Source organism: Pipistrellus hanaki (assembly GCF_964339955.1).
Source record: "Pipistrellus hanaki genome assembly, chromosome: 13".
Lineage (NCBI taxonomy): Eukaryota > Metazoa > Chordata > Mammalia > Chiroptera > Vespertilionidae > Pipistrellus > Pipistrellus hanaki.
In genome coordinates, this window is record NC_140515.1 from 23,924,950 (window position 1) to 23,947,268 (window position 22,319).

General features: G+C 40.3%; 1 long non-coding RNA gene across 1 annotated transcript in view; it reads left to right on the plus strand.

The window, feature by feature from the left end:
• Nucleotides 1-663: 663 nt before the first annotated feature.
• LOC311631614 overlaps nt 664-22,319 on the plus strand; it is a 144,020-nt gene continuing 122,364 nt past the window's right edge. Inside the window, exon 1 of the long non-coding RNA XR_014796610.1 lies at nt 664-751. This is a non-coding gene — a long non-coding RNA (uncharacterized lncRNA). The remainder of the gene's footprint in view (nt 752-22,319) is intronic.

Here is a 22,319-nt window from a genome sequence, read left to right on the forward strand (position 1 = left end):
GGCATTGGGGGTCAGAGGAGCCTGGCTAAAGAAACCAAGTTCTCCTCGACTCAGGACCCCTTGCTTTTTATTAACACAAATTGTCCTAAGGCAAGGTGGAGATATATACTTCTAAGGGGAATAGCCTATGGCTGTTCAGGTGTTTGGTCAATAGAAGGCAATAACATGTAGATTAAGATGTCCTGAGCTGCCTGGCAGCAAACAATCAATTTAATTCATCCTTTTCAGGTTTGGGGAAATGCCTTTAGCCATTCCCCCAAAAAAGGCGACAACATCTGTGACTCAGACCTTGTTGAGTCCCCAAGTTCCATCAACCTTTTGATGAAACTTGCAATTATGACATGCTAGAATTGGCTTCTGGCAGACGCTGTCTAGGAATTCACTGAAACTCTGGAACCTCTGCCATGGTGTTTGTTAGCCAAGGCTCTCTCAGGTCCTGGAGTGAGTTGAGAGAACAGAGACGTCTTGGGCTGCCAATAGCACTGATGACCTTGTCCTCTCACAGCCGTACTAACTCACTTAGGGATAGTCTTTGGTTGCTTCTGTGCGAAAGCTGCCATGTTCAGGAGTGGGACAGAGCCCTGATGGCCTGCAAAGCTGACAATATTTACTGTCTCGCTCTTTACAGGAAAAGTTTTGCAGATGCCTGAATAAGTGACCCAGCCAGGATTCGAACCTGAGACTCAGAGCCAGAAGTGGCCTTCTGTAGGCAAAGATCAGCTAGGACCTGGAAATGCTGGTGCGAAAGACGGTGAGTGAAAAGCCATCTGGTATCCCAGTGGCTGGGTAACAGTGGGCGAAAGGTGCAGCGGGGTCTTAGGAGCTGAGAATGGAAAGGAGACAGGAAGCTCATGACAAGACAAAGCCATGTGGCTGGTGGTGTCCTGGCAAAATGCTTTCCCCGCAGCTCATTTCTACCTCTTTCCACACGGTCCTTGCTTCTTGGGTGCAGAGGGAGCCAGAAGGTTCTGGAAGAGCATCAGGTATGAAGAAACAGACTGAACTGCCCGAGAGGGTTGATGTGTTCTTGGGGGAAGCAGATGCTCTTGTTGAAACTCGAACAAAAGCAGTTGCTGGGCGCTTCACCAGCTCTGCGGGGTAATAGACCTGACGGTAAAACAATCTGGGCTGTTGTGAGCAGCTTGACTCCAGAAACGCTTCTCCTCCCAGTACCTTGATCAGATCCATTTGCCTCCCGCTGGGAGGAGGCTGAGTTGCCCAGGTGTCCTGGTGAGAGCACACGCAGTTGATCATCTCGGCAGGTGCTCTTTGTCATCCCGAGGGCTCCTCGAACGGGTGGCAGGTGATTAGCATGCGGGATGCTGTCATTACATCCGGTAGGGTGCCTTCCGGCAGCCTTGGACGGTCGGGGTGCCTTTTCTGGCAGGGTAACATTTGCTCATCTAGGAAATTAGGCTCAGAGTGAAAGGAGATGAGAGGAAGCTGGCATGCAGCATTGACATGAGCCTTTTGTGTCCCCGACACAGGGAGACCGCTAGTGCCACAGTCTGCGCAGCCAGGGCTGTGGGAAATGGAGCTTCGGAGGGTTGGACGTGGCCTCTGGGAGTCGGTGTCCTACTCGTTGGCTGCTGTTCTGTCAGCTGGACCTTTGGTTCACCTATGTCATAAGAACGCCCTGGTGCTTGCTTCACTTGTCCAGGTAGCAGCCACACAGTGGTGTCCCGCATGCAGTGTGCTCCTTGCCGCTGGGGCTGCCGGGGGGAGGGGAGGGAGCATGCAGTCTTAAGGGGGCAGACATGTCAATCATGTAGTCTCAGTATCGTACATAAAACCTCGACTGCAGTAAGTTCTACATAGGAGAGGCTCCTGGGCTACAAGAGAGTCTAACTAGCGAATTTGACCTTGTCAGGGAGGGCAGGACCTTGTGGAAGTGGGGTCTCCCTGAGACTGTGAGATGAGCAGTGGTTACCCAGATGAAGGGAAGGAAGAGGGTTTCACAGGTCTACCTTTATTCTGTCACGTGCCTGGTGTGAATTTATCGGTGGTCTAATTGACTTATTTTGCTCATTGAGCCAGCGGTCTTTATTGAGAGCTGTGTGCTGGACTGGAATGCTGAGATGGAAGCACACCATTAGGATTAACATCCCAGAGCCACCATTTACTGAGCTCCAACTTGGACCGCAGGCAAATCTGCAGGTGCACTCCAAATGTGCCTTTGATGAGGCAGGTGGCCTGGGCGGGATACTTAGTTTCTCTGAGACCTGGGTCCTACTCGGTTAAAATGAAAAAGGCTGGTGTTGTTTATCTCACCTGATCATTGGGAGCATTCCATGACACCCTGCAACACGTAGCACAGGCCCTAGAGTGAAATAGCAATTGGATGTGTATTTGTTGATGGGCTTTGGAGTCCAGCCTGATTCATCTCAGTTTGTGCATGGGCCACAACATTCTTCAACTGTCTGCCTGCCCGTTATCCTCCCTTATAACTGTATTCTCTTATACACTGTAGCCATTCCTTTTTCTGTTCCAAGCATGAATGAATTATTAAAGAACCATTTGTTTATATATTTCTAGCAAATGCATCATGATTGCTCCAGCTAGGTACTGGGGGGAAAACAAAAAACAAAACAAAAAATTCACACCGTTACCATCTATGAGTATTAAAATAGATGGGTGGTTTGGGAGCTGTGTGCTGGACCCCCAGCATGATGGGGGTCATGATTACCCTTTTTTATGACACCTGGCCAAAGCAATGCATGTCTGGCTCTTTCAATCCTGGATGCTCAAACTTCATTCTTTTAGTGTCTGCAGTGACATCAGCCTTGCTCACAAGAAGCCCGTGATGTTTCATTTTATTAGGAAATATGTTTGTGTCAGGGATGGAGCCAGGTGTTTTGTTGATGCCTCCTGAACCTAAAATTAGACGATCGAGGTGCTTGCCTCTGTTGTGTTTCAAAGAACTGCAGCAAATGAAAAGATACAGACAGGTCTAAGGGCCTGGAGAGGAAGTGGGCAGGGAAACTGCTCCAAGAGATTTCTGGAACTCAAAGGCCCATCTTCTTGATGTCAGATCCCAAGAGCTGCAGGGAAGGGAACCAATGATGGCTAGTCTCCTGTGAGATCAGCCATTTACTCCCCAAAACCCCTACTTCTGGTCATAAATTGCTAGTTGATGATAAGAAACCATTATTATTATTTCTTAAATTATTTCTGGAATCCATAGACATGGAAATGATCTTATGAGCTATCTCTAAAACCCAAATAGCTGGGTCATTTCCCCCTGTGCTTACCCTAAAATCTCACTTTCTCTATGTGAAGCCCTTTGATTATTAGGAGAAATAATGTTTTTTGATTCTATCCAAACAAATGAAAGCAAACATTTGTTGCTTCCCTTTGAGTTGTCCATGAGAAGCAGAGCGGGAGTGGCTGCCTCATAAACCCTGCTTGGGTTCGAATCCTGCCTTCTTTACTGAGTAGCTGTGGACCTTGTTGAAGTCACTTGATCTCTCTGTGCCTGTTTTTTGTTATTTTGTGGGGAATTAATAGCGTTTACTTCATGCTGGTATTATGTGACCTAGTACATCAGCAGGAACCAGCTTCTTATAACTTCATGGCACACAGCAATGCAAGAAAGCGTTACGTTAAACAGAGAAAAGACCTCTAGCTTTCTCCTATCCAGCACAATCATTGCAATGGTACTTGCCCTTCTTCATAAATTCTCTTACAACATTTTGGCTTTTAGGAAATATGACATACAAGAAAGAAAATCTGTGAAGTAGCACTACTGACAAACTTTGTTTAGGTAGAAGGGGTATTTATTAAGCCCCAGCCCTCTCACAGGGAGGATTGGAAAGGTCTCTTTTGAAACCACAAGCTCTGGAGCATCGTCTGGTTTGGGGACTCAGAGAAAAGATGAGACTTCTTGCTTCTAGTCACATGTCCTATAATTACCTGTCAGAAATTTATCCGGGAGCAAAGCTCACTTTCTTGGGATAACCTGCTGCTTTGCCACCTGTGCTGCTCTGCCCCCTTCCACCTGTTCATCTATGGCTTTAAAAAAAAAAAAAAAAAAAAAAAAAATATATATATATATATATATATATATATATATATATATATATATATATATATATATATTGATTTCAGAGAGGAAGGGAGAGGGAGAGAGAGATAGAAATGTCAATGCTGAGAGAGAATCATTGATCGGCTGCCTCCTGCATGCCCCCTACTGGGGATCAAGCCCACAACACGGGCATGTGCCTTTGACCAAAATTGAACCCAGTACCCTTCAGTCTGCAGGCTGATGCTCTATCCACTGAGCCAAATCAGCTAGGGCTGTCTATGACTTCCAATGGGTTATTTAGGGGCATGCTGTTGCAACCCATCTTCCCCAGACTTATCTGGTGACTAAACAGGTATTTAATAAAAGTGATCCTGTTTCATAGGCAAAGAAGCAAAATGGATGAGAAAATAGGTAGAAATACGTGCATTGAATCCCAGATTCCTTATTTGCGCATTCATTTCTTTCTCGAGGTACCTTCTTTAACCTCCACCCTCAAGAACCCATTATGATTAAAGTCTTGGTGCAGTCACTTCTCTTTGTTTCTGAGATATTTTTCTTCAGAGTAACCCAGGCGTCAGTTGACTGACAAACAGGAAGGCAGAGCCCCTGGAGAAAGGCGGGGGGAGCCCAGTGACGTGGCTTGGGGTGACTGAGGGAGTACCAAGGGCTGTGAGCATGCTGAGGATGGACACAGGCAGCGGGGCAAGCACCTGGGGTGTTTCCTGGTTCCCCAGGATAGCGAGAGCCCTTGGTTTGTCAGACTGAACTTCCTATATTCGTCAGTGTGAACTTCCCATGAGGCCCTGCGGTGTGCCAGGGAGCAAGGATGTCTGAGTCCTGAGGCCTGGACTGGGGCTGCCTGGGTGACTTAGCTCTGGCTTACTCCTGTTCCTTTGCTGTAGATTTCTTTCTTCCCCTTGCTCCAGCCACGTGGCCTAGTTCTTTTCCTCTAGCGCAGGGGTCGGCACACTCAGTCAACAGAGCCAAATATCAACAGTACAACGATTCAAAATTTCTTTTGAGAGCCAAATTTTTTAAGTTTCTTCTAATGCCACTTCTTCAAAATAGGCTTGCCCAGGCCGTGGCATTTTGTGGAAGAGCCACACTCAAGAGGCCAAAGAGCTGCATGTGGCTTGTGAGCTGCAGTTTGCTGACTATGGCTCTAGCGCTGTGATTCTCAAGCTGTGGGAGATGTCCCCTCCCCCCAGGGGACATTGGCAGTGCCCGGAGACCTGTGGGCTGTCACCATGGCAGCGGAGTAACTATTGGCATCTAGTGAGTTGAGGCCAGGGATGCTGCTGAACGTCCCACAATGCACAGAATGACACCCAATAACAGAATTAGAGACCCCAAATAGTACACAGTTAAGAAACTGCCCCATGTGACAGGTTTGTTCCTGCCCCCGGGTCTTAGTGCTGGGTGTTCCTGCTTGTACCATCTTCCCCCCAGACCTCCTTCTGGCTGGCTTTTGGTGGCACACAGATTTCAACTCCATAGCCATCTCCTTGGAGGAGATCCGGCTAAGTGCAGCCGTCCTCTCCCACATTCAGTTCTCTTTACCATCCCCTCACTCTTACCTTTCCCATAGCGCTTAGCCTTGTGAATTACGAGTAGTTCCATAAAGATGCCCACTTTTATGAACTTCGCATTTTGCTTTTCACAATGCAAGGAATGTACAAATGCACTTGAATGTTTGATATGTCTTCTGTTTTGCCTTTTCCTGTGCAGAGAAGCTTTCCAACATCGACAAGACCCCTTTCCCTGGTTGAAAATGCAAAAATCACTGTGCGGCAGTAATTAATTATTATTATTATTATTTGGTTTTCACCTAATTAAATTTGTGCAAAGAATGAGGAAAGAGCTTTATCATCCACGGGGGGAAACGGGTTTCTCACACCTGACTTCAATCACTCTGAGTAACTACTTCATTAAGACAGAGGCAAGCCTAGTGACAGATCATTAATTTTCATGGATATAATCTGGGAAGCCAAATGTTTATAGAAGGGGAGTCTGGCAGGAAGGACATAAATGTATTAGCACTTATTAAAAATAAGCTGTAAGTCTGTTTGCATGCTGCCTCTGTCATGTTGTGAATTAATCGCTGAAATGTAACCATCATAAAATATGCGTAGCACAACGTGTCGAGGAAGGAAAAGAAGGTAGTATCTTCCTTCTCTCACAGTCGGAGTCTTCTGTATTCTTGAATTTACATTTTTTTTTTTTAAAAGGCTAGTGGACAGAAATAAAATGGCCAGGAACATTTGTACTCTCTCTTGCTGTCATGTGACCCTTGCTATTTCGAATAGGACGAAATGGAAGTCAGTGTTTAGAGTGGCTGCGTTCTGTCTATGGTGGAGGATGAAATTCACTCTCTTCTTACATACACTCAGGCTCTCTGGTCCCAAGCTAAGACATTTAGCGAATTGGGGATGACCAAAGAGCCTGCCTCTATGATAGTTAAGCTTTATCAGTATGCTAATTTCACCATCTCTCTGCCCAAATCATCAAACATAACTGTCTCCGTACTTCAAAGGGAGCTTTGAAAATCAGAAAAAAGGTCTAGTTATTGGCAAATTCTACATTTCTTTGAACTGATCAGTTTTGAGGGAGGGATCTTGCTGTCTCTGAAAATTTCTATTCTTTTTGAGGAGTTGAGATCCGAGGAGACTAACACCTCCTTGCGAATGTACTAATCCATTTCTCTCACAAGACTGTTGCATCAGATTAGATAATGATCTCACCAACTGTGAAGTCCTTCTCGGACATCAGCTCAAACCCATAGAGAGGAACCCCCCCTTCTTCAAGGCTGGAGCCTGTCTTTTGCCTCTTTCCCGCTCTGAGACTGGGATCTGCCACTGCAGGCTTGATTCTTTGTTGCAAAGATCTTGCTTTGTAACCTACATGCTCTGTGGACATGAAAACTGGATTAGGCTTAAAATCAACTCAATGGATAGATGACAACTGTTAACATCAAAACCCTGTCCAAATATTAGCTCTGCCAGTTACTAGCTGGATTGGGCAATTTAAATAGTTTCTTTGAGCATCAGTTTTTTCCCCCCCATCTGAAATAAAAAGAACAATTATTATTAATTTTTACAAAACTTTATTATTGAAAATATTACATTACATATGTCCCCTGTTTTCTCGCATTGACCTCTTCTAGCCTGCCCTCACCCCTCACCTTAGGCCTTCACCCACCCTACTATCTGTGTCCATGGGTTATGCATATATGCATACAAATTCTTTGGTTGATCTCTTCCCTCCCACCCTCCCCAAACCCGCATCCCCACCTTCCCTCTGAGATTTGACAGTCTGTTCCATGTTTCTACCGTATGTCTCTGGATCTGTTTTGTTAATCAGTTTATTTTGTTCATTAGATTCCACATATGAGTGAGATCATGTGATACTTGTCTTTCTCTGACTTATTTCACTTAGCAAAATATTCTCCAGGTGCTATTATTAAGTGAGAGTTTATGTAATGTTCTGGCACATAGAAGATCCTCAATAAACAGTGGTTTCTATTCTTGTAACAATTTTCATGTTAGATTTTGAGGTTTACTTTGGTGTCAGTCTCATTGGTCCTTGGTTTTTGTTTTGTTTGGTTTTGGGTTATTATGTTTATGGTAATGTAAAAGGGGCTTTTGGTCATTCCTAAAGTTGGTTTATCTTTCACTCAAGCTTTTTAAATTTTGTTCAGAGACTAGTAGCCTGAGGGTCCAACTTTGCTTAATATATGTCTGGCTTTCATCCATCTTTGAGGGTAACTACATTTTCTGCCCTCCAAGTAGAAATAAGTGGCCTAATATTTAAAACTGGGACTGCCCTCTCAAAAAATCTGGAATGTTTGATAACTATAGATAAATTTATGTAGCAAAGGTTATATTCATTTTTTTCTTTTTAATCATAGCAAACAGCAGCTTGTAGTGCTCTATCTAGACAAATTTTCCGAGTAAATGAATGAGTGAAGTAATAACTTCTAGAACTAGAGATGGTGGCTTCCTGGTTCAGCTTTATGTCCCAAACAAGTTCGTCATGGTAAAGGGTGGAAGGTGGGTAACAGGAAGTAACAGGTGGGTAACAGGAAGTAGTATACATTAGAAGGAGGCCTCACAGAGAGAATACATGGGAGTCAAAGGATGTAGGTTCAAGTACTGGCTCTGTCCCTTAATAGTCAAGTGAACTTGGGCAAGGGACTTGGCCTGTTTGAGTCCCACCTTCTTTATTTATAAGAGAACCATAATAATTTCTCTTTCTAGAAGTAGAATAAATATTTGATGGGTCTTCATTATGATTTAATAAGATAATGTAAGAAAAACCCTCAGTATAGTTCATAGCACAGTGTAAGTAGGCAGCAAATGTTAACAATAACAATAAGTATTATTTTGGGGTTCAAGAAAATTTGTACTCATAAGAGCAAATTTTAGGGTAGAATTCTACTTAAGTCCGATCCTCAGATCTTCCATTTCTCACTGAAGCCACCAGCCTGGGTTTTCTTTTAGGAGGACATGCATAAGCTACTCCTGGGAGCAGAGCTGAGAGCTGTCCATGAAATGCTGATTTGGTGTTGGAAAGCTATATGGTCAGCCCATATTAGCTAAATGCCTTAGCTTTTGACCAAAGAGCCTGCCTGCATGGTAAAGTTTCACCAGTATGCTAATTTTACCTTCTGTTGTTGTTGTTGTTGAACATGCTGGAATATAATATTTATCTAAAAATTATTCATGCAGATTGCTTTGTAGGTACTTAGAAATGAGCTAACACAGTGAGGTAGTTTTGAAATGCCTGGGGGTAACTTTATCTGATGGCATTCAACCAGAGAGTATATTGCCTTTGTGCCTTCAGCACTCTAAACATGTTGTTAGCCTGAGTCTCAAGTGAAAAAATCTTAACAAGATTAATAATAATCTTCTTCTTCACTTAAAATTTTCTCCAGGTACTCTAGAGCAGTGGTCGGCAAACGCGGTTCGCAAGCCACATTCGGTTCTTTAGCCCCTTGAATGTGGCTCTTCCACAAAATATCACGTGCGGGCACGCACATACAGTGCAATTGAAACTTCATGGCCCCTGTGCAGAAGTCTGTTTTCGGTTCTCAAAAGAAATTTCAATGATTTTACTGTTGATATTTGTCTCTGTTGATTAATGAGTTTGCCGACCACTGCCCTAGAGATATTATACCAAACTCAGAAACTCTTTTGAGGGGAAGAAAGTGAACTCTGGAAATGAAGGGGCTCTCCTCCCTATTTAAAAAGTGGGAAACCCAGGACCTAAGACAGATAAATGACTTGTCCAGAAAAAAAATATCTAAACTCTTCCTCTGCTATAGTTTTTTAGTTGAATATATCGAGAGGAACATTCTTTTCTATTTGTTTTGCCAGTTAATAGAGCAAAATTCTCAGTACTGAAATCTGGAGGATAATAAAAGATATCCTTGTAGTTTGTTTATAAAAGCTCAGTCATTTGATAAGATGCTTATACCTTAGTGCCCAAACCCACCTTTGGTTGACTGTTGCTTTCTTTCACATGATAGTTTTTTTGTTTGTTTGTTTTTTTTTTAACTTGAACTCTAGTAGTAACTTCATTTCTGGCAGGTTTCATCTATTGCCTTTTACTCATTATACTACATTTTATTCCTGACAGGTTAATAATTGTACATAAAACTTATGTCTTTCCAAGAGTTCATCTCAAATAATAAATGATAATCATTGTTTTCATCTCTTTTACTTTGGGTGACACAGATGGGATGTGCTGACTGACTTGTAAGCACAAGAATATTCCCACTCGTTTGGGCTACATTATCTTTTATGATTTCATGTTTTTTTGCTGCTAACCAGAGGCTAAATACATACATGTCCTCAATTACAAAATTAGGAAAGTGGTGTTTATTTTTAAACTCCAAAGCCAGTGAGGAAACTGTACCATATAATCAGTGGGGATCACACTCACCTTCCTTTGCTCTGCAGACCTGCAAAGCCAATACACCCACATCCTTTTGTGTCTCCTCCTGTCCTTATCCAAAGTGAGACTTCGGGCCAAGGACACATTCAACTCTTATTGAGTCTGCAGGTGCATTCTGACTTGAATCAAGACAACAAGAATTCCGCCTCAGATCTTAATGTTTAAACGTCTTTAGAGCTTATGTTTTTGGAAAAATCGATGGCAGTTCAGAGGAAGAATGCACAGCTGTGTAGCCAACTGTGTTGTTGGTGTTGAATCACAATGCCTCTTCAGGTTCCATCTGGGGCTGACATTTAACTTGACCTTCTCAGGACAAGAGGTTAATTTCTGAAGTATTAGAATTATGAAGATTAATTTGTGAAGCTGCTTATAATTAAGATGCCTCTGGCTTTTGCATCTGGACTGGAGACAGCAGAAGCTAATGACGATAATCCATTTTCTCCCAGGGATAACTGAGGTCTGCCGCTTCAAGCTCACCAATTTGTTTGTAGATTGTCCTCCTTTTTTTTTTTGTTTTTGTTTTTTTGTTTCTGTTTTTTCACTCTCCTGGAGAAAAGATTGGTGACCCCTATAAACACAATGTTCCCTCTCACCTGAGAAGGAAAAGTCAACTCCAGATCTTACTGAAGTGTATAATGAACCCATTCCTTGCTCTGAAGTTAGCTGTCATAGTTATGACAAGAACTTATTGTTGAGCCAGGCTCTATGCTAAGCCTGTGACAAATCGTTTCATTTAATCTCCCTGACAACCATTTAAGATAGGCACTATTACTACCTCTATTTTATGGATAACCAGGGAGATTAAATAACTTTTTCAGAATCACACAGTTGTTACACTGGCAGAACCAGGATCTGAAAATGAGTCTGTTATTTTTCAGCCATTATGCTCTCTTGTCTCCTGCATAGGTTGGGAAATAATGATAGTAGTTACTATATAACAGGCACTGTTGTAGGTGATTTAATCTCACAACAACCCTATGTCCTAAGCAAAAGCGTTATCTTCCTCTAGAGCAGGAAAATGAAGTACAGAGAGATGGAGCGACTTGTCTGAGATCAGTCAGCTAATGAGTAAATGGTAGGCGAGGGGATTTAAACCCAGGCTGGCTGGGTATGTTCTTAACCCCTCAACAATTATTCCTTCTGAGCAGAAAATACTATTGAGTTTTTCTATGGAAAATATATCTTGATGTTACATAGGAAGGAAGAATAGAACTGGACCCTGTGAACTCTTAAAGAGATGGTCCTAGAAAAGGCTTTCTCACACCAGGCTGCACATCAGAGACAACTGAGGAGTCCCCATTTACAGAAAATTTTATTTAATTTGAGTTGGGACTTGGACATCTCTTGTTTTCTAAAATTTCCCAGGTAATTCTAATGGGAAGCTGGCCTCGAGATTCACAGTTCTGGATAAGGAGTCGGCCTTAAAAAAGTCCAGTAGGAAAAGGAAGATAAAATAACGTACTTTTGGCTAATGGTTGCTGTCCTCTTAAGGGTCTCAATCAACACTCACTTCCCCTCTAAAAAAACAAAAAAACAAAAACAACAACATTGAAAAAGGAAGAAACTGGACTAAGCTTCAGAATTGTTCAGAAGGTGTTGATGTTGATTTAATTATTCTACTTCCTAGAACCCTATTGATCTGGACCAGTGCCTCTGACATGCAGTTACCAAGCTCCACCTTTCCCATGACTTGTGATTGATTGCTCTGCTAGATCACAAGTGACCGAGAAAAGCCCAATGAATAGCCTGTCATTTGGACTGACCTCAGAGTTTTTTCATTTCTTAGGGCTTGCCCAAACTCACTGAGTTCTGTCAGTTTTATCAGGGTCTGATGGTCTGAGGAGTAGCTTTGTCTTCCTTCCTCTACATTTCTTCTGCAAGCTTGTTTCACCTAAGAGGCTCAGCTGGAGGGAAGAAGTGGTGAAATAGAATGGAATGAACAACAGCTCCATTGAGCTTCTCTGTTTTATAGCAGGCACCAAAAACCACATGGTAGAAAGAATACAGATCTTTTCATATTCATACAACAGTTTGTATCTTAAGACACATTCATATTATGCAGTACTAAGGTTTTTTTTTTAATCTCCTTTGCTTACAGGATAGGTAGTATTCTTGATAGTTTTGCCATTTGCAAAAAAATTCCTTTATATTTAATTTTAAATGTTACAGCATTATGTAAAGTGGCTTTTGTTATTTTAGCTTATACTTCTAATAATTGAATGACTACATGTATACCTTAGAGTTATTACAGGTTCAGCTCCAGACCTCTGAAGTAAAGAGAGTCATAGTCCTTTTCCTGGTAGAGGGTCTTGCCTTCCATTTGAAAAAAAAAAAAAAAAAAAGAAGCTACTGCTGTAAAAAAGAAGGATTTCTTACCATTTGCAATAGTATGGATGGAACTGGAGACCATTATGCTAAGAGAAATAAGCCAGTCAGAGAAAGATAAATATCACATGATCTCACTCATTTGTGGAATATAATGAACAACATAAACTGATGAACAAAAATAGAATAAGAGTCATAGAAGCATTGGACAGACTGTGAGGGAAGGTGGGGGGTTAGAGGATAAGAGACTAACCAAAGGTCTTGTATGCATGCATGTGAGCATAACCATTGGACATAGTCAGTAGGGGGGCCAGGGCATGTGCTGGGAGGTGGGGGTTGCCAAGGAGAGGTCAATGGGTGGGGGGAAAGGAGACTCATGTTATACTTTAAACAATAAAGAATAAAAAAAGAAAAAGTATAAATCAGGAAGATTAAAAAAAAAAGCAACATCTATGAAGTGCAATAAAGCGAAGTGCAATAAAAGGAGGTATGCCTGTATCAGCATTTCTAAAAACAAAAAACAAAAATATTAGGTTAAAGTTAAAAGTACTGATACCAAGTTATTGATGAGATTAAAGGGCAGTTAACATGTAACTTACCTGGATTTTTAATTTCTTATGTTATGAGCCTTCCGTTATGGTGTGTGCACTCTACTGTGTCCTTAATCACATTGAGATCCAGAGAAACACATTAGCAACATCCTTCAGGATATGTTTCCAAATGTTCTGGAAAAATGAGGACATGGGAGATGGTGTAGAAACAGTACAAAGGTTTGATGACCAATAGAACTGGCTCTGGGACAGGCTTATTGTATGATGTTAGACAGATGCTATTTCTTCTCTATCCCTCTTTCCATGAATCTGTGGGACATTTGAGGAGAAGAAAGCAATGGATTGGGCCAAATCAATTCTTCATGTCTGATCGTAGGGCCTACAGCATCAGCATCAGCATCACCTGGGAATCTGTTAGAAATTTAGATTCTCAGGACTCACCCAGACCTGCTGACTCAGGATATTCTGCTGTGGGGCCCAGCAATCTGTGTTTTCACAAGCCATCCGGGGGATTCTCACTATATTTTGAAAACCACTGGGGAAAATTATCTTTGTGTCTTATCTATCATTAACATTCTAGAAGGCTTTCACTGATTTTCAAGTAATTAGAAGCTACTAAATATTTTTAAAATATATTTTATTGATTTTTTACAGAGAGGAAGGGAGAGAGATAGAGAGCTAGAAATGTCGATGAGAGAGAAACATCGACCAGCTGCCTCTTGCACACCCCCACCGGGGATGTGCCCGCAACCAAGGTACATGCCCTTGACTGGAATTGAACCTGGGACCTTTCAGTCCGCAGACGGACGCTCTACTACTGAGCCAAACTGGTTTCAGCAGAAGCTACTAAATATTTTAATTATACAGAAATCTCTGTCTAATTTTCATTTGTATGGCTTGATACCATTTTGAACCTGGTTTGTCATTGTACAGGATGAGGACAAACATACCAATTAATAAGTATTTCTACTTGATACAATGCCAGTTAAACTTAAAAATAGAATTCTAAAAAACTGGGATTGGGAAGAAATCTTAAATGCACTTAGGTCAATTATTATATTTCCAGATGCCATTTTATAGTTTAGTAAACTGAGGCCCAGATGGCTGTATGATCTTGACATTATCTTTTAGATGAAAAAGAAAGGCTTGGGTGAGCTTGATCCACAGGCTAGGAATAATCATCGCACTTTACTATTTTGTGGCAGATAGGCAGTGCCAGAGAAATACCCAGGCAATTAAATTGATTTTAAACCAATGAGTACACACAAAACAGCAGTTAGGAAACAGAATATTGCAGATTTTGACACGTATAAAACTTTACAACCAGTTACTTTTTACAAGTCAACTTGTGTCAGTCATTTCAAGCAAAGCAGACCCTTGAATCTGTTTGTTAAGGGCATGGTCGAAAGAAGGTCAGTGTATTTAAACCTCATTTCATATTGTGGAGGTCAGATTTGAGAGAGTGAGCTGGAAGAATAGATTAAAGATGTTAATTTATATTAAGGATTTATTATTTAATAAAAACAAATTAAGGATTTATTATTTTAAAGATTGCTGTCTTGAAAAAAAAGTACAATCAGTTAAATAACTAGTGTTCTCCAGTAGGTTGTAATGGAAGAAATGCTATCCTAGATATTCTGATATAAGTGCCAATCTTATCTCCTTACTTCCCCTTGTTGTTTAATATTTGCAGCAGCTTGAGAAAAATCAGACAGCCCACTGGACCTCAGTTGACTGTTCTTATTAAATTGGCTCATTAATATTTAGAGTTTCTTAATGCAGAGGCTAAAGACCAAATAATACCTTGGGGAATGGGAATTAAAGGAGGAAACTGAGTTCCACAGGACTCATCCAGAAATCCCTGTAAATAACATACTGCTTTTTGAATTATAAAATGTACTGAACTAAGAGGCTGGAAGATCTAGGTTCAAACCAATAAGTTATTGCCCTTACTACCTTTGGACCCTCGATGTTTGAGAAGAATAATAGCCTCACACTTCAGTTGCAGTCAACTGATTTATCACAAGGAAGTAGCATATTTTCCCGGCGTTTAAGACCCGAAGCTACACTGTGTTCTAGTAAAAAGTCTGCTCAGATTGGCCAGAGTCAGAGAGGCGGTCTATTAAAAAAAGAACTGGTGTTGCCTCGGAAGTGGGTGGTAGTCTTATACAGCGAATATAGGCCTAAACCTATGTTTTAACTGTAAAATTAGGGGGTCGTCTTATACGCCAGAAAATACGGCACCTGGTCTGGCACCTAGCACACTTGCCAGGCCATCAGTAAAATTAGTAGAGGCAGACAGCCCCTTCAGAAACCTACATGGAGACTTCCTTTTGTGTCCACAAATGAATATCGGTGCCAGGGCTTGTCTTCTTGCTGTAAATGTCTAGAAAACTGGCTATCCCAGTGGTCGGCAAACTCATTAGTCAACAAAACCAAATATCAACAATTGAAATTTCTTTTGCGAGCCAATTTTTTCAAACTTCTTCTAACGCCACTTCTTTAAAATAGACTCGCCCCAGATTATGGCATTTTGTGGAAGAGCCACACTCAAGGGGCCAAAGAGCCGCATGTGGCTTGAGAACTGCAGTTTGCTGGCCATGGGGCTAACCTACTGAAAACAGAGGGCTTTTGAACATTGGAAAACATGCAAAATGACTGAATTAAAAGGAGATTAGACACTGCAGGAGAAAGGACAAGTGGCTTTGAAGACACAGAAATGGGAGCTCTCGAAGTGAAGCACAGAGAGAAAAAGACTTCAAGTAGCACAGTGACCTGTGGAACAATACCGAGCTAACACTCTAACATTAAGTCACAAAAGAGAGAAGAAATGAGAGTAGAGTTTACACATTATTTGATTTTCAGCACAATTTTTAGTTTAAACAATAGTGTTAAACACTGTAAAGCACATATCCAAGTTCAACAAAACCTGAGCAACATTAGCGCACCCACAAAACCCACACTGACATTTATCTTAATCAAACTCTGACAATCAATGATAGAAAACCTTAAAGCAGCCAGAAGAAGAGATATGCATAGAGGAACAAATTAAGAGTGACTGCAGACTTCTTTGAAAATTTATGTAAACCAAAAGACCAGAGAACAATATAGATTTTGTAAACTTTGTTTTTCAATTACTATTTACATTCAATATTACTTTGTATTAGTTTGCAAGGAAACAATATTTTTCAGGTATTGAAAGTGATACAAAAACAAAAACTGTCAAACATGGCATTCTAAAAGCAGGACATAAGAACAAAAATCAGTAAAGATATTGAAAATCTGATCATTATAAATAAACTTGACCAAATAGATGTTTATGGACCATTCCAACTAACAACAGCAGAGTACACATTCATTTAAAGTACATGTAGAATAGTCATCAAAAACCCCATATCCTGGGCCATAAAACAACTCAATACATTTATAAGTTTAAATTATGCAGAGTATTTTCTCTTGCCAGAAATAATTAAATTAAAAATTACTATAAAAATATCTGGAGAATCCCCAAACATTTGGAGTTTAAGCACACTTCTTAGTAACCTATGGGTTAATTAAAACTCACAAAATAAAATAAAAAGTATTTTGAGTCATAAAAAATGAAAACAAAATACATAATTTTATGCATCCATATCAGTACTTACAGGTGTGTTTATAGCTTTAAATTGTATTGAAATCTCAAATTATTTGTTTCCATATTAAGAAATTAGAAAAAGGCCAAGTTAAACCCAAAGTAGAAGGAAGAAAATAGTAAATATCTGAGGAAAAATCACTAAAATAGAAAATAGACCAGTAGAGTAAATATGTGAAACTAAATGCTTATTCTTTGGTTTGTTGTTTATTTTATTAATCTTTTCAATCAACTTAGTCATAATGATCAAACAAAGTGAGTTACCAGTATCAAAATGAACATGGGTATCACTACACATTCTACAGACAATAGAAGGAAAATAAATATTACAAACAACAGAGTTTATGTCAATAAATTTGACAACTTAGACGAAATGGACAAAGTCTTTGAGATATATATATCTCATTAGGCAATGTGTGGCTGATGGACACAAGTTATGGTTCTGTTGCCTAAACTATATATATATATATATATATATATATATATATATATATATATATATATATATCAAAGACTTTGTATATATGTGTATAGTGGCCCCAGAAGAAATAGACTGAGTAACCTTATATCAATTAAAATTGATTTATAATTTTAGTGCTTCTTTTGTTAAATGCAATATGATATCTTAGATCTTCAGACAGAAAAAGGGTCTGAATAGAAAAATTGGGGAGATCTGAATAGTCTATAGTTCAGTTGATAGTGGTGTACTAATGTTAATTTTTAGTTTTTACAAATTACCATGGTTATATGAGATGTTAGCATTAGGGCAATGGTTCTTCACCAGGGATAATTTTGACCCCCAGGCGACATTGGGCAATGGCTGGAAACATTCTGGCTGTCACACTGGGGGGATAGTGTGACCAGCATCTAGTGGGTAGAAAGCTCAGCATGCCAGTTAACATCCTGCAATGCAGGGACAGTCATTACAACAAAGAATTACCTGGTCTGAAATACCAATTGTGCTAAGGTGTGGGACACCCCACACACAGAAAAATTAAGTGAAGGATAAATTGGGACTTTAAGACAATTAATGGGCTTCCTCTTAATCACATCTTTCCCACTTATCTCATTTCATTTCTCTGAGTTTAACTAGTTAGATAGCCTCACCTCATTGATGATGGAGTCTTGTTCCTGGCATGTGGGGCATGGGTTAGGGGCTAGTGATATGTAGATATCTCTGATCATGTATGTCCAGGCATGTTCACAGAGGCAAGCACAATCACTGTTCAGCAAGGTCATTAACCCAGAATAGGACATCATGTGTCACCATGCTTCTCTTTGCCATGCTTGGCCTCTCTGCAACCCAATATAGAGAAATTTACTAGTAGAGAAATAGAGTTACTTGGCATATATTTTTGTAAACAGCATAATCATAAAAATGTCGATGTGTCCGTTCCCCTGGAAAATTTCCTGAATGTCTGTGAGTCATGAATTATTGGTAGCCCCCTCCACCCACTCACCCACCAGAAAAGCCTGTAATTGCATGTAAACATTTCTCTCTCCTGCATCAACTCACCCATCAGAGAAACAGACCCGTGAAAGCTTTGGCATCTTCACTAACCTGGAAACTAGCAGTTTTCTCTGGGGACTTGAAAGGAGCATGGGTTAATGGGAGCTTTTCATTATCTGGTGAAATCTTGGCATGCTTGGGGACCAATTAGGGAACGCTTGAAGTCATCCCGCTCACAACCTAACAATAACTTCAATTATAGTAATTGAGAAAAACTGCACACTTTAGATATCAGCTCCCTAACTTTTTATAAAATGTTTGGCTTCTTTTCATCAAAAGTCTGCATTTTACTGAAACATAGATATATTAGGAATTAGATGTGTAAACACGTCTACAAAGTGTTGCTTAATGTAATGGCTTAGCCTGATTCCTGTGATTTTCTGCTCTTCTCATTATACTCATTGCCAATGTTACTGGTTTAAGCCTTTAACTCGGGTAGGAAATATCCCACAAAATCATTTGCTCAGACTCTGCTAAGGCATTATGGGTGAGATAATGAAATGTTTGACCAGATACTAGTATAGCAGGCTAATTTTTTAAGTTGATAATTGTGTGTGGCCTCCACAAATAAATATCCAAATAGCTTTTGGCAGGAAAAAAGATTCCCCACCCCTGCTCTAAATGAAGTATTCTAATGCTACCCCAGCTCACTCATGCTCTCTTCTTATGGGACCTTGGGAAGTTAATGTTTTGTTTTATTTATTTATTTTTTAAAATATATTTTATTGATTTTTCACAGAGAGGAAGGGAGAGGGATAGATAGCTAGAAACATCGATGAGAGAATCATCGACCAGCTGCCTCCTGCAACCAATGTACATGCCCTTGACCGGAATCGAACCTGGGACCCTTCAGTCCGCAGACCGACGCTCTACCACTGAGCCAAACCAGTTTCGGCTAATGTTTTGTTTTAAAGGGATGGAAATATTTGAGGATTATCCAAAGTAGCACTCCCTGCCCCCAACTCTAGAGAAAGCATAAACTTATTCTTGGGGTGGAAAATAGTTCTGAGTTTGTCAAAATATTAGAAATATTGCACAAGGCAAGATAAAGGTTGAGAAGACAGGCAAAAGCATGCTAATGAAAATGAATGAAGAGAGCTTATAATCTGGAAAATTAAAAAAAATATTATTAAAGATAGATATTCAAGAAGATCCTGAAAATGTTGGTGAAAGAATAGATGTACTCTATCAGTTTTAGTCCACTCACCAAGAGTCATGTGCTCTTCAGGGATATGACAAACTTGTGTATGAAAACAGGATATGCTAGCGCTCCGTTGTGAAGTTCACACTTGAAAGATGGAGGTGCTATTTTACTTGTTAAGTGAAAGTGGATTTTGAGTAGATGAGTTGCTTCTCCCGTTCAACCAAAGACCATTAAATAAATAAGCTGAGCAAAGAAGAAAATATTTCTTTACCATTGGGGAAATCATATTTTTTTTGTAATCTAAACACTTTACTAAAATTATTTTCAGATTTTTCAGATTTAAGAATTAGATGAATGGCCCTGACTGGTGTGGCTCAGCTGGTTGGGGGTAGTCCTGTACACGAAAAGGTTGCTGGTCTGATTCCCAGTCAGGGCGCATGCCCAGATTGTGGGCTCGATCCCCGGTAGGGGTGTGTGCTGGAGGCAGCCGATCATTGTTTCCCCTTCATATCTCTCTCTCTCTCTCTCTCTCGCTCTCTCTCTCTCAAAAGCAATAAAAAAACAACAAACAAAAAGGAGTTAGATGAATGGAATACAGCCACTTTTATACATTGCTCCACACTAATTTGAATATAAACTATGCCCACTATAGGGGACCCTGTTGGTACCCACCCGCATCCACTCTCACCCCTCTCCCAGCCTCTGCACATTTTGCTGCTAAAAGCAACCACCCATGGCATTCTTCAGAGGATGCTTCTTGAGTACTGGAGCCCCATTGGCCCTTAGGGAGAGTCAGAGAGGCTGGATCCTCTACCTCCCTCTTCCCCCAGCCTACCTATGGCTGAATGACTTTCTGATGTTTTAACACAAAAGCGCAGCTACACTGACACCAGAGAAACAGGCTCCAAGGCGTAAATGAACACTCCAGAGCCCCCAGCAGGATCAAAAGCCGAGTCTACACTTTTCCCTGAAGTCACACCCTTCTTGGCTGCTGCTCCTTTGTCATCCCCTGACTGGTTTCTTCTGAGAGCATTTTAACCTCAAGTCATTGGCTCAGGTGGTACTTCTGGAAGAACTTGTTCCTAAGAAACCCCCACAATTAGTTGGGAATCATGGTGAACTCACACAGAGAATCTTCTTCAATAACAAACATGTTGGTCAAGAAGGGGGAACTATCTCCTGCTCCAGTGTCCTGAGGCCCCCTGCCCTATTTTTGGTTCATAAAACCAGCAGCGGATTTGCATAACGGACTTTAACAGATTCCCTACCAGTTTGCTTACCTGTCAGGAAGACATTGTAGTGTCTGTTTTAAAAACGTTCAAATGGAATTTTTTTCCACTCAGGCACTGCAGTTGAATCAACAGCATGCATTTTTTAAGAATTTCATAATGTATGTACATCATACACAACTCTGAGGAATTCAATAAGTATCTCATACAATATTATGTCTACTCACTCTAGGGAGTTCTTAATATGCACTTTATGGGGACTTGAATCATTTCTCTTCTTTAATAAAAGCGAAAGCAACAGTAATAGTGTATATAAAATGTGTACATTGAAATGTCTGGTTTTTATACAAACGCAGGTTGAGAAATGTGAGGACTGGCAGTTCATATAAAAATTCACTTTGATCACGGCTGTCCTGGAGCATGAATTTGCTTATGAGGCTCTGAAGTTATTTATCTAGTTCTGTGTTCAATGGAATTAAAGAGATTTGCAGCAGTAACATCCTTAGGACTCTTACAAGTTAGAATAAGGCGTAGTGATACAGAAAGGTGGAGTTTACTTTTGCTATCCTTAAGAGAGATCCTAACTTAGTGAGATAGATGTAATAAAATAGATGCATGGGAAAGAGCTTCTGATCCAGCCAACCTTGATTGAGACTTATTTCCTAGGAACCAGGTGAGTCACTTGGGTGTATATTATCTTACTTGTTCTTAATTACAACCTTTGAGATAGGTTCTATTTTCTCCATTTTTGCCGTCAAGGAAATACGTTTGAATAGGTAAAATTGCCCCAAATCACACAGCAAATAACTAGCAAAGACGGGATTCTAATCTAGGTCTACGAGGCCCAGTTTCTGTGGTGGTTCCAGTCTCTTTTATGGCTTAAAAAATGGGAAAATACGATTGCCTACACGTCTGGGTAGTGAGATAGACAATGCTTCTACGAAACTGAATCGGCCATGATCATTTTAAGCTGGATGTATTCTGGGCAATTTATATTGATGTTTAGGAGACTTTATCGTCTGGCATTTTTATGCCAGGATTCTGGGAGAGAGCTGCTCCAGCTCCCTCGCTCTGAGTAATACCTGGTAGAGAAAAATAAATCACGGGCTAGGAGGTATTCATGTATAACATTCGACTACTTATTTGTAGGAGAAGGAGACAATACCTTTCAGCCACTAACAAGCATCAGGCTTCTCTCTCCATGTTGATGCTGGCTTCACATCACTCAGGTAAGAAAAGTGCTCGCCTTTGATTTATGTTCGCCGACAGTGAAATGTCCACGATGATTAATTACGCTGCTCAGAGAGTTTGCTGTGGTGCTTACCTCCGTAGCCCCAAACCTGAAGCAAATAAATGTCTGTGTCTTGCCAAAGAACAGCAGTTAAACCTGCTTTCTTTTAACCAAGTGATACATAGCTTGTATTGGATACAGTATTTTAAAGATTAATTTGTAATCTACATTTCTATTTTTTTAAGGGGCTGAGAGTTCCTATTAGTAAAAGTAGCATTTGTAACTTTAGATTTTTTTTTTTTTTTTTTTAGGAATTTAGAAAAATATATTGCAAGCCTCAAAAGTGTTCATACTCAGTAATATTTTTGTGAGACTGTTCTAAAAAATGGGACTCGAAAAAGGATTTCAGTACAAAGATGGTCATTTAAGCATTATATTATAGGGATAAAGTGGAATGAATATTCCAATAACCAACTATAAGGAATGTATAAATCTTGAAATAACGGCACGATGGAATTTAACACATGTGCTAAAAACCATCATGTTTACAACAGTTTTAATTGTATAAGAATTATTTATGATATGCTAAGTGTAAAAATCAGGATGTAAAATTGTTAATAGAGTATTCTTTGAAAAACTAAGCATATGAAAAAAGGGAAGTATATTTATGTCAGATATCCTCTATTTTTGGATAGTGGAAATACATATAAATTCTCCTT